Source organism: Diospyros lotus, chromosome 12 (genome assembly GCF_014633365.1).
Source record: "Diospyros lotus cultivar Yz01 chromosome 12, ASM1463336v1, whole genome shotgun sequence".
Lineage (NCBI taxonomy): Eukaryota > Viridiplantae > Streptophyta > Magnoliopsida > Ericales > Ebenaceae > Diospyros > Diospyros lotus.
This window is the reverse complement of record NC_068349.1, coordinates 7,549,132-7,561,176: the sequence shown is the minus strand read 5'-3', so window position 1 is coordinate 7,561,176 and position 12,045 is coordinate 7,549,132. Positions and strand designations below refer to the sequence as shown.

Genomic DNA, 12,045 nt, shown 5'->3' with positions numbered 1-12,045 from the left:
CATAGAGCAAACGAGAAGGAGGGCGAGCGAGTGAGTGGGTCAGCAACGATGAGCGACAACGGGTGGGTGAGCGGGGAAACAATGAGAAAGAAGACGTATATATATATATGTATGTATGTGTGCATATATATATAGGTATCTGTGTGTGTATATATATTTATGTATATATATGTCTGTGTATGCGGAGATGTATACATTTTCAGTATTGGTTTGGATATATATATATATGTGTGTGTGTGTGTAGGGATTTAGCGTTTTTCAATATATTTTCACTATTGAATTTTATGAAAAATGTGTCATTTTTCATAAAAAATAATACTTATCAAACACGAAATATCAAGAAAATAATCAAATTTTATAGAAAATATTAACAATCAAACACCAAAAGATGAAAAATAACATCATTTTTCAGGTAAAAAATTATACCAATCAAACAGTTTAAACTTCCAATTTATTAAAATTCATTTTCTTTTCACCCAAATTTCACCTTTGCACCCTAACTTAGATTCAAATTTCAAGTCATCCATCCAAATAATATAAAGTTTTTATCTTTTTCTTACCAGTCAAATTTATTTACTTATTTTGTTCAAGGTATTATATTTTTGTTTTGTTGGGTTGGGTTTGGGTGTGTGGGAAAGGTGGAGAGTTGAAAGGAGCTTGCTTGCCTTGTCCAACTTGTGCATTGCAGTAGCCCTAATTTGAGGGGAAGATGTCTTGATCTGAGTTTGGTGGGAAACCCAACTGGCACTAATGGCAGCCCATCCAACTTCCCTCTTTCAAAGTCAAATCTCAATGGAGAGAGGCCAACACAGACATAAATATAGAGCTCAAACATGATATGACCAACTTAAACTGTGGGTTTGGCTCATGGCCAATTTCTTGGTGCTTTGTTGAATATATATATATCTAGTTTAAGTGTTGTTATTATATATACCACTTTTTTGTGTGTAAAAATTAAGATTTAAGAATGAATAAATTAAGGATGTTCTTTTTATTTATTTATTAAAATTATTCTTATAAGGCATAATAAGTAAATGAATCTCAATTTAACTTTATAAAATCTAATCTCATAAATGAGACTTGTTTTTGTTAAAGACAATCCTTAAGAAATAGTCTATTTATTTAGAAAATTAAGGGTGTGTTTGATAGCATTTAGTTAGAAAGAAAATCATTTTCTAACTTGCATGGAACACAAAAAATCATCTTTTTCTTAGATGGAATTTTCCATGGAAAATAAGCAAAAATATGCTTTAATAGTTGTACCATAGAATTCAATTCTATGAAAAATATAGTGTGTCAAACACCAAAGATAAAATTCAATTCCTTAAATGTGATATTTTCTATGTTATCAAATGCATCCTAAATGTTGTGCTTTTAATAGGGGTGAAAAATGAGGGTAGAATTCCAATTCCCACCCCAACTCCTAAGAATTTCAATTCCTTGATTTCAAGGAAAATCTTTACTTTTTGAATTAAGATGGAATTTGAATTCCATGGAATTGAAAATTGTTTGATAGAATTTTTTGTAATTTAGATGGAAAATGAATTCCATCCTTATTTTTCACCTTTATCAAACGCATCCTTAGTGTTATTTTCATGTCACAATGATTCTAAATTATCTAATTATGTGAAGACATAAATACATCCATATATTTTAGTAAAAAAGTCTTGTGATACCCTAAATTTACAAAACGTCACATTAGATACTTTTACTTCAAAAATAATAAAATTATTAAATTATTTTTAATTTATATTAAATTAAATGTATGTCTGTACTTTACTAAAAAAAAGTCTTGTAATACCTTAATTTTTTTTAAAAAAAAATTCAATAAGTAAAACTATTAAACACTTTTTAAATAAGTTCGAGTGTCACGTTTTTTTATAAAATACAAAAGTGAATTTAATTTAATATAAATTAAAAAATATTTAATAATTTAATTTTTTTAAAATAAATGTGTCTAATAGAACATTTTAAAATTTTGAAATGTTAATTTTTTTTTTGACTGAAGTACATAGGTGTGTTTTTGTTTTTTTTAATTTTAACAAATCAAAGTTGTTCTTGTAAATTTAAACATTTTTTTGGACAAGGTAACTTTCCTATTGATCACTTGGTGAGATTGGATGATTACATTCAATGTGGAATTATTACTTTGGAGGTCTTTCAAACACCAATGTTGTTGGTCCACATTACAATCTACCAAAAGAAAGAAAAAGAAAATGTAAACTATTTAGTTTCAAATATAACAAAGTAGTAAAATTAAAAAACAATATATATATATATGAAAATGAAAGACTACCAATGGCAAATAACAATAATTCATGTCAAAAGGAGTTGTCAAAGCTTATGTAATATGAAAAGGAAAATAAAGGAGACCAAAACCACAACGTTCCCACCAACTTTCCTGCCTTGTGTTTGATAATTGACGTAGTATTCCAGGCTGGGGCCGCGTTCTTCTTTGTCTACTTCTCCATCACATTGCAAACGACGATAATAAATTGTTTTTTCTTATAGCAACCGGAATTAATCATCTAGTTAACTGACTAAATTATAATTTAATGAATGGATGATGGATTTGGGGTCAGTCTGACAACCTTACCTCACATCAGACCGGGCTAATCAATGAGCCTGACAGAAATGGACCATATCCAGCCACTGAACGGATCTTTGAATGGATTTTGCCCTCAGTTTGGCCAAGGCTGCAGGGCAATAAACCATAAACCGAAAGCTGCATCTATTTTAATTTATAATTGTGAAGCAACTAACTACGTACTACCCCATGTTTCCAATACTACTACTGCTGCTGCTGCTACTAGTGCATAAGTTTTGAGCGAATTGAGCAAGTTTAACAATCTATACACAGACGAGCAACTTTGATCTTAGGTCGCTAACAATCCCTATGTATACCACCACCACCTAGCTATCTTCAACTAACACCAGCATAAACAGCCCGGCATCGGGCATCTCGGGGATTTGCATTTACAGTCCAGGCATCTATATTTCCATTTTGGGCATTTTGGCAAGCAGCAACACCTTGTGCAGCTCAGTTTTGGGCATTCTGGGCATTTTGGCAAGCAGCAACACTTGGTGCAGCTCAGTTTTGGGCATTCTGGGCATTTTGGCAAGCAGCAACACTTTGTGCAGCTCAGTTTTGAGCATTCTGGGCATTTTGGCAAGCAGCAACACTTGGTGCAGCTTGGTTTTGAGCATTCTGGGCATTTTGGCAAGCAACAGCACTTGGTGCAGCTTGGTTTTGAGCATTTTGGCAAGCAGCAACACTTGGTACAGCTCAGTTTTGAGCATTCTGGGCATTTTGGCAAGCAACAGCACTTGGTGCAGCTTGGTTTTGAGCATTTTGGCAAGCAGCAACACTTGGTGCAGCTCAGTTTTGAGCATTCTGTGCATTTTGGCAAGCAACAGCACTTGGTGCAGCTTGGTTTTGAGCATTTTGGCCGGCAAGAGCAGCTCGGTTTCAAGCATTTTGGCTGCTGGCAGCAACACATTGTGCCCCTCGGTTTGAAACATTCTGGGCATTTTGGCCAGCAACACTTTGTGCATCTTGGTTTTGAACATTTTGGGCATTTTGATCGGCAGCAACACCTTGTGCAGCTTGGTTTCAAGCATTCTGGGCATTTGGGCTGACAGAATTTAATACCACAGCAGCAGCTGGTGGTGGCACTTTCGTTGCCGGCATGAGAACCCTTGTGCAGACCAAGGCTCTGCCTGATTTTCCGGAGGCGGATTTCTGTTGTTATATTCTCCATTTCTTGCATGAATCTGCAAAGATGTTGGATATAATCTGGGTACAGTTCCAGGTTGCAGTGCCCACCTCCTTTAATCCATAGAGGCTCGTACGGTTCCCTAGCCATTTTCCACAGTCCATTGCCATGTAACACATTTACAACGTCATCATCTGTACCCTGCAAATAATTTATCAAAATCCACAGCATTATTAAGTATCAAGAGGCAACTCGTTCCTAGTATTTCTGCCTCCACTATTCTCATTCTGAAGCAATACTAATACCATTATCAGTTTATCTAGTGCGTTTCAAAATAGACTGAGAGCAGGTCATGTGGATGAAAAAATTGATCTGGAGTGGGAAGAGTAATATACCGTTGTTCCTTTCATGATTATCCCTCAAGCAAAATGAACAAAAGAAGTAATGTGTAGCTACAGATAACACAGCCCACTACATGTCCAGCCCCTAAACCAGGATAAAACACTCTAGCTATCTCCAGGTGGGGCATAAAGTCAGCCAAGTGCCAGTGTCAAAGCCTTCTCACTAATTGTTTTAAGTATTCATAAATCAGACTGATGAGGAAATTCCCACCCGCACTCATATTCCTTTCATCGAGCCTCTTCTCAAGACGGATTTGACTTGGTAAAGTGGTGCATATTGATTTCACCTGTGCCGGAGAACTGTTAGTGTTTTGAAATCCATCTCTTCCTGAACTCTTCAAAACCAGCCTATTCAATACTTCACCTTGAAATATCTCCTCACAATGCCCTTGAGATCAGCCACAGCAATGTGCCTCAGCTGAAAATGGAATTGCCTCCATAGCAATATACCTCCACTGCTCTACACCAAATGCCTGGGGTTGGCTCCGGAGAAAGCCCAAAGGTCTACATTTCTAGTACATAGGACTCACAAGGACATGGACTGAAATCTGTGGACTGAAATCTAGGACTTAGGTAGCGTTAAGGCACTTTGTTCCTGTCTGCCTCATTAGCAATAAGGGACTAATACGTTAACCTATGCACCAGTTATGTTGCTCCTGTAACCACCTCTTACCCCACATGGGAGGGAGGAACCATGGTGCCATAGGCCATGAACTTGCCAAAAAGGACATAACAAACCAAACTAGAAATGCAATCGATTTCTATTTACCTCATTTAGGCCAATCAAATAGGTCTACCTGCCATTATCTTGACCACTTTGGCCAATCTCAAGAGTCAAGGGCTAACCACACACCCCTTCACCTATGTGACAAGGCATCACTCTCCTTGTGGAGATTATTATGCTCTTCTGCATGGGAAGGACCTCCATAAGATCATCCCCGTTTTTCCATAACTCAACCTTTGACAATTGTGTTGGCCCTTTCCTTCCCTCTCTGAGAGGTTCTGGGAATCATCATACTTCCTGTATCAGCTCAACCTTACTCTACAACACTGATCCTCTAGTTGACAATCCACACCATCAATAAGCCTTCGAGCAAAAATATTTGTGGTAGCAACCATGTATGGAGCCATCAATTTCATTCAAAAACAAAAATGCAGAGCAAATTATTGGAGATTAAATAATAAAAATTCCTTAAAACAACAAGGAAAACTTACATGTATCACTAGGACAGGGCACTTCACCTTCTGGATTTTGTTAACATTCTGCAATATCAAAAAACAATCAACAGCTTGAATGGCAGCACCAAAATAACCAATAAGAAAAAGGCATGGCATGCTTACAATCACTCACTTGACCACAGCAACAATGCGGAAAATACTATATGCATCCAATTATATAAAACAAATAGTACAAAGTCTAATTTACAACCCAAGCAAATTTCTTCAGGAGGAACATGCACAATCTCCTGTGTTTGTAATGCAGGCTGTAGTAGGGGGACCAAGAAAAATTTTGAAAGACGGGGATTTTAAAAATTTGGCTCAAGATTCAAGGCAGACCCAAAAGCTAGCGTATTTTGAAATCATGTTATGACTTTTTTAGGCACTCCAGCATATTAAATTCAGTCTGAATTAGTTTAATGATATTTTGCTTTCAGGGGATAGTATACAGTAACTTGGTTTATACATTGGCTAGTTGATTTAGTGGTGTGAGCCACTTAGTTTGGTAAATGTTTAGTGGGTTGAGAGGCTCTAAAGAAGGTCCAAATTATTTCATATTTTCTGCAGCCTATGCAATGCATATTACATAGCTGTCGTTTCTTTAACACCAAATTATAGCTGAATGTTTTAAACAAAAGCCTAAAAAACTAACACAAATAATTATGAAAAAGAAAAATGAAAAATATGGAAAACTGCACACCAGATTTTAATTCCAGAAGAAGTTTCTATAACAAAGAGTGGAAGTATGTTATTTGTATTGAGAATAAAATAATAGTATAAAAGATGAAGTTAACCCTCCATCTAATAGCTTAAGGTTTTAAATTAGATAGTAGTTAATAATTTAATATGGTATTAGATAGAAAAAGGTCTTGAATTCAGACCTCGCCACCAACCCAATATTTAAATTGTGCATGAGGTTGAACCAGTTATCAGTAAGGCCTAGTCACATGTGAGGGGGCATGTTAAGAGTAAAATAATAGTATTAAAGATAAAGTTAACCCTCTATCTAATAACTTAACCTTTTAGATCAAATGGTGGTTAACAATTCAACAATTTGAATGTTCGAAAGAAGAAATAGCTCAAATCCCTCTTGATCTTTTACTCTCTTTTAATGCATCCTAGTCCATTATGTTTTAAATTCATTCAATTCTCCCCACCATCTATGTCTTTCCCTCATGCTCTCTAAATCAATATAAAGAAACACAAAAATATCTACTTCCAAATCTTATCCACAAAACTAGGTATACAAACAAAAACTCAAAGCCCATGTTTGGAACTAGATTTGTGGAAGGAAAAGAAAAAAAAAATGTTCTTAAATGCTTGTACATAAATAATATCATCGTGTACAAAAAAGTAAAGCAGGGATGCCTGACCCTTGCAAAGTGAGGCGAAAACTGCTTAAAAATATGATCCTCACTAAGTGGAAACCTCATATGCTAGGTATGCCCTTTTCCTTTTTGTCAAAAGACCTTGGTTCAAACATACTAATTAATCACAAACAAACGAAAATTTTTATGGAAAATAGTACTTACCCAAAAAAGTTTACAAAGAAAATAATACTTTCTGGTGAAACAAATAGAGACTAGAGTTTTTGCAATTAAACTCCTGCCTGCTGGTTTATGCTTTTAAACTCTGGATATAATCCTCCACTCAACACATAGAAATCATTAACCAATAGAATCTTAAAGTTGACATAGTCTCTCCTACAATAGCCTGCTCGTTTTTCCCAACAGTTCACACTACTTTAGATGGAAATCTTGATCAACTTATCCAAGACAGCAGTTTCGAAGCAGAACCAAGAATCAAAAGCTGAACCACCCTACTTCTAACAATCACAAATTAATTTCATTTACCAATCAGATCAACAAAGAACATTGCATCCGATACTGAAGGACAAATTTCAGAAATCAGCTGAAAAGACAAAGTTCCTAATCATCACTTCTTGTTTATTATGATCTCATACCAGTGATCATCCATCCCATTTTTGCAAATCAAGCTACCCCTTTACACCATATAATTTTTTAAGTTGTCAAATATTGATGCATTGTCTTGCCCTTCACCATCCTAGATTATGTGGTTCAATCATGATGACATGATACAAATTACCAAGAGTTGCACTGTAAATTAGAAACAAATTCAGTGGGGTGTCATGCTCAAGTGTCCCGGTATATTAGTCCTGCACAAGGCGGGGATACTCTGATTTAGAGAGAGAGAGAGAGAGAGGTAATATGATATTGATGGTAGATATCCAAACAAATTAGGCATTTAGCATATTGTTCCTCAAACAAACAGGTAGTAGATATGACATAAATAACCAGCACCAACCAAGATCTGCCTCTCACCTTATAAATGTCAAAGCAAAATGTGACCTTCACACGACAGACCACACGAAGGCCAGAAAGAATGGCACTATGCAGAACAACGCCTCTCAACCTTGGCAATTTCGCTGCTAAGTGCAGTGTTGGTCCACTTCCAACTGACTGTCCATAGAGAATTAAGTCTTCCTGGCTAATCCCGTATTCAGTCTGAAGACATTCATATACTGCCTCTATGTCAGAATATGTATTGGATTCACTTGGCTGCATTCAACAAAGGAAAAGGTAAATCAAACTACCAATAGAACCCAAATATGAATATTGAGAACATTTCAAGCAAATAATATTCAAATCTGGAAGTCTTCTTAGAGGGTTACCAAGAAAAAGGAAATTAGGAAATTCCACCAATTTTTATGGCACAAAGCAAATTCTCAACCTCAAAATCTACCTAATATGATGATGCAAAACAAATAGGGGCATAACATTAAAAGAGCTGTCTCTCTACAGGCCATCTAGAACATTCTGCAGAAGTTATCAGAAGTTACAAGGAAAAATACTCCGAAGGTTACATTAATAGGTGAATGGATGACATATTTAAACCTTAAACAAACACCACATAACATATAAATGTTCCCGTCATTAATGCAATAAAACCTATGTGTGACATAACAACTTCCCTGAGCCCTTTTAAGGCTTAACTAGAATTGCATAAATCAGTTCTACAATTGCAAACAAGTAACTCAATTATAACCTACTTTTGCTATTACACTAGACCCCAAATCAATTTTGAAGCACACTTTTGAAGCACTGTTAGTATTCCCTACATCCAAATTTGCCATTGTTACAAATATTAAGTTCAATTAGGATACCTTCCCGTTCAAACTGTTCTTCTGCAGCGAACTAAGAACAAATAGAAGCTAAAGAGTTGGAGCGAAAGTTTCTGTTATACTTTCTTTCAAGAAATATAATTGCTTGGCATGATATTCTAATGAGTTACAGCCTACCTTGCCAGTAGAAGCTCCATAGCCAGAATAGTCATATCTGCACAATGAAATTGACATGGAAAGGAATAAAGCAGTAATCAATAAAGGAATTGATAGGGGAGATTTACTACCAAACAGGGAAAAAAATGATTACCATAGTAATTTCTAAGACAATACCACTTCAGCAGAAAATTCATGAAAAATAAAACACATACCAAGCATTTATTCCACCACGTGGGGTTGGTTAGATGAATTATAAGTTAAATAACTCTCCAATCATTTTTATCAAAAGCATTATCTTATTAAATAAAACATGACTAAACCATCTTAGAGGCTGTTTGGCATACCGTTTTTAATTGCAGCTTTTAAGTTAATTAGCGGTTAGTATAAAAGTTGTATAGTGTTTAAGTTAATAGCGTGTTTGGATAAATATGCTTTTAAGCTATCAGTTAATAGTTATGTGTTTGATTTGTAAAAACTGATAAGTTGTCAAAACTTGACAAAAATACTAAAATAAACATGATGCTAAATAATGTAAATAAAAATTACAAAAATACTATTTTTAATAAAAAAAAGATAAATTATACATACTTATTAAAAAATATATCAATCTAATATATATACATCTTTTTTTTTTCTACCATTAATATATATATACAATATATATATACTTGTAAGTGTATATATTGTATATACACTTACAGGTTGGGGATGCCACCAACGATGGAGGAGGTGGTGATCGAAGCTGTAGGCGGTGCCTGATGAGGCGATGGCGATGGCTGGAACCAGATGAGGCGATGGCGCGACCCAGAGGCGATGGCTGGAACCAGATGAGGCGATGGCGTGATCGAGGCTGGAACCAGATGAGGCGATGGCGCAATCCACCAACACGAGTTGCTTGCGGCGGCCCAGCTGCACAACGGCGATGGTGATGGTGGCATAGAGGAGGGGTGATGGCAGCAGCGGCGGTAATGGCAGAGCACAACTTCGAAGACGATGATGGAGAAAGAGCTTTGGGTAACGGTAATGTAGGATATTTTAGTATTTTTGTTGGTCAACGATGCAACGTTTTCTAGAAAAGCTGGGGGTACTAGCTTTTGTTAAACGCTGCTATAGCAGCATTTTAGTGGATAACGTATAAGTTGAAATGCTAAGCCAAACAGTTAACCATCAGACGCACCATAGCGGATCAGCTGCACAAATGGCTTATACGCGGTCAAACCGCTAAGCCAAATAACCTCTTAATCTAGTCTCATGCATCTTATGTTCAATAATAATCATTCCAAGCTTATTATGAATAACTTCATTTTTAATCAAATTAAAGAAAAATGAAAGTAGCAATCTCCAAAGTTTGAACTAAGAAGTGCATTAAGTGAAAGGACAGAAAAGAACCGCTGGAAAGGAAAGGTCCAGCGGAACAAGTGAAAAAGGCAGAAAAGAACATACAAATAAAACCAGCTCACAAAAGCACGGGTTCAAGAAAGGAATAAAGAAGATGAAGCATTCGAAGATCAGATGATATTCAGAAACACTGGGTCTGAAACGACAACTGAAAAGAAAATCTGCCCAAGCAGTGGCGATGCAAAAACAAGAGCACAACTCACGATGGGCCCAAAAGGCACAGTTCCCAAAATAGAGAAAAAACTCTGCCTGAGAAAACAAGATAACAAAAACTCACTTTAAATACATGAATAAGTGGAGATTGGAGAAAGACTACTGTCCATATTCCAGAACAAGAGTAAGCTTTACCATATCCAACCTTTTTTTCCTTTCTGTATTGTTGTACGTGGAAGGCATTTACACTAAACAAATTGAAATGTGTATAATATTAAAAGGAAATCAACATATTCACAGGTCTATGCCCAGCATAGGAGTCTTAAAAATAGAAGATGTGTGAAGAAAATCGACCTCCAAGCTGAAACCATCACACCATGTAAAGATCCAATAAAATCACAAACGAGTACCCTTTTCAGAAGGGAGAAAACTTAATAAAGCTTCTTCATATGACTTCAACCACTTTACAAGGAAGAAAGATATAGATAGAGATAGAGATAGAGAGACCCAGAACTCAAAAGGCCACAACACTAAGGACATTTAGCATATTTAAACCTAGGGCTTTCACAAAAATCAATGAACTAAATAGAAAGAGTAGTTCAAAAAGAAGGCGAGGAGAGAGCCCGAAAAAAGTATTACCCAATGAGATTGGCTCTGAGATTGGCCTTGAGCTGAAGGAAGAGGTCGAAGAGTTGGCCAAGATCAGTGGCATTGCCGTGAGAGTAGAGCACAGTGAGGCGAGCCAAGGGGTTTCGGAGATAGAAAGCGACGATCTTGTTGCCTCGCTTGGTGTCAAGCAACAGCACGTCCAGTGTGCCCTCATCGGCGATCGGCACCGGGATGGAGGAGGCGGTGAAGACGGCGGAGAGCTTGCCGTCGTCGGACGTCTTGAGGGTGTAAGTCGCCGGAGACGGCGGGAAGAAGGTGAATTTGGACGCAAGCTGAGATAAGACACAGCCCATGAGGATTGTTCAGCGCCGCCGCCGCCGCCGCCGCAAACAGGTTGTGAGACTGACAGAACCCAATTCATGAATGCATGTGTATTAGCCTACAGAGAAGAGAGAACAAATCAGTATAGAGACGACAGACTGTTTCCTGTGGGCTTACATTGTTTTGAGGCGTTCTGTGGAAGGTGTTGTTGAGAGAGAGAGAGAGAGAGAGGAGAGCTGGCTGGCAAATGGGAGGAACTTTTACAGTCCTAAATGGAGAGAGAGAGAGAGAGAGATTTGATTGTGGAAGAGTTGTTTGGATGGGAAGTAAGGAACTTTAATTTACAATCCCAAATGCAGAGGGAGAGAGTCCTAAATGGAGAGAGAGAGATTTGATTGTGGAAGAGTTGTTTGGATGGGAAGTAAGGAACTTTAATTTACAATCCCAAATGCAGAGGGAGAGAGAGAGAGCGCAATCCCAAACTGGAGAGTGGAGAGGAAGAGAGAGTTCCAAGGAAGAGAGAGAGAGAGAGAGAGTGTGGTGTTTGGAATGAGTTTGAACTGAATTGTTTGTGTCGTCAGTTTGTGAAGGCAGACAGCGGAGAGTCAATGTGTCGCTCTCTCTTCTCTCTTCTGTCCACCCACTTACTAACCCTCCTACCAATACCATTCATTCCTACTTTGTATTTAATATATTTATTTTGAGATTGAGGTTGACTTGAGTGGGCGACCCGAGTTAATTAAACACGCCCCCAAACCAAAAGTAAAACCCTAAAAGTGTCCCCAAACACATCCCAATTGCTTGAAGAGATATGTAAATAAATAATAATCAAATTGAAGATTAAGCTTTAGATTACAACATCTCTCCACACTTATAAATACAATACTTGGAATTTTTTATTACATTTGTGCCATTCTTATCAGCAAAT

At 36.9% G+C, this 12,045-nt stretch overlaps 1 pseudogene; it reads right to left on the bottom strand.

The window, feature by feature from the left end:
• Nucleotides 1–3,502: 3,502 nt before the first annotated feature.
• On the bottom strand, nt 3,503–11,740 carry LOC127787395 (uncharacterized; annotated as a pseudogene).
• Between the last annotated feature and the right edge of the window lie 305 nt (nt 11,741–12,045).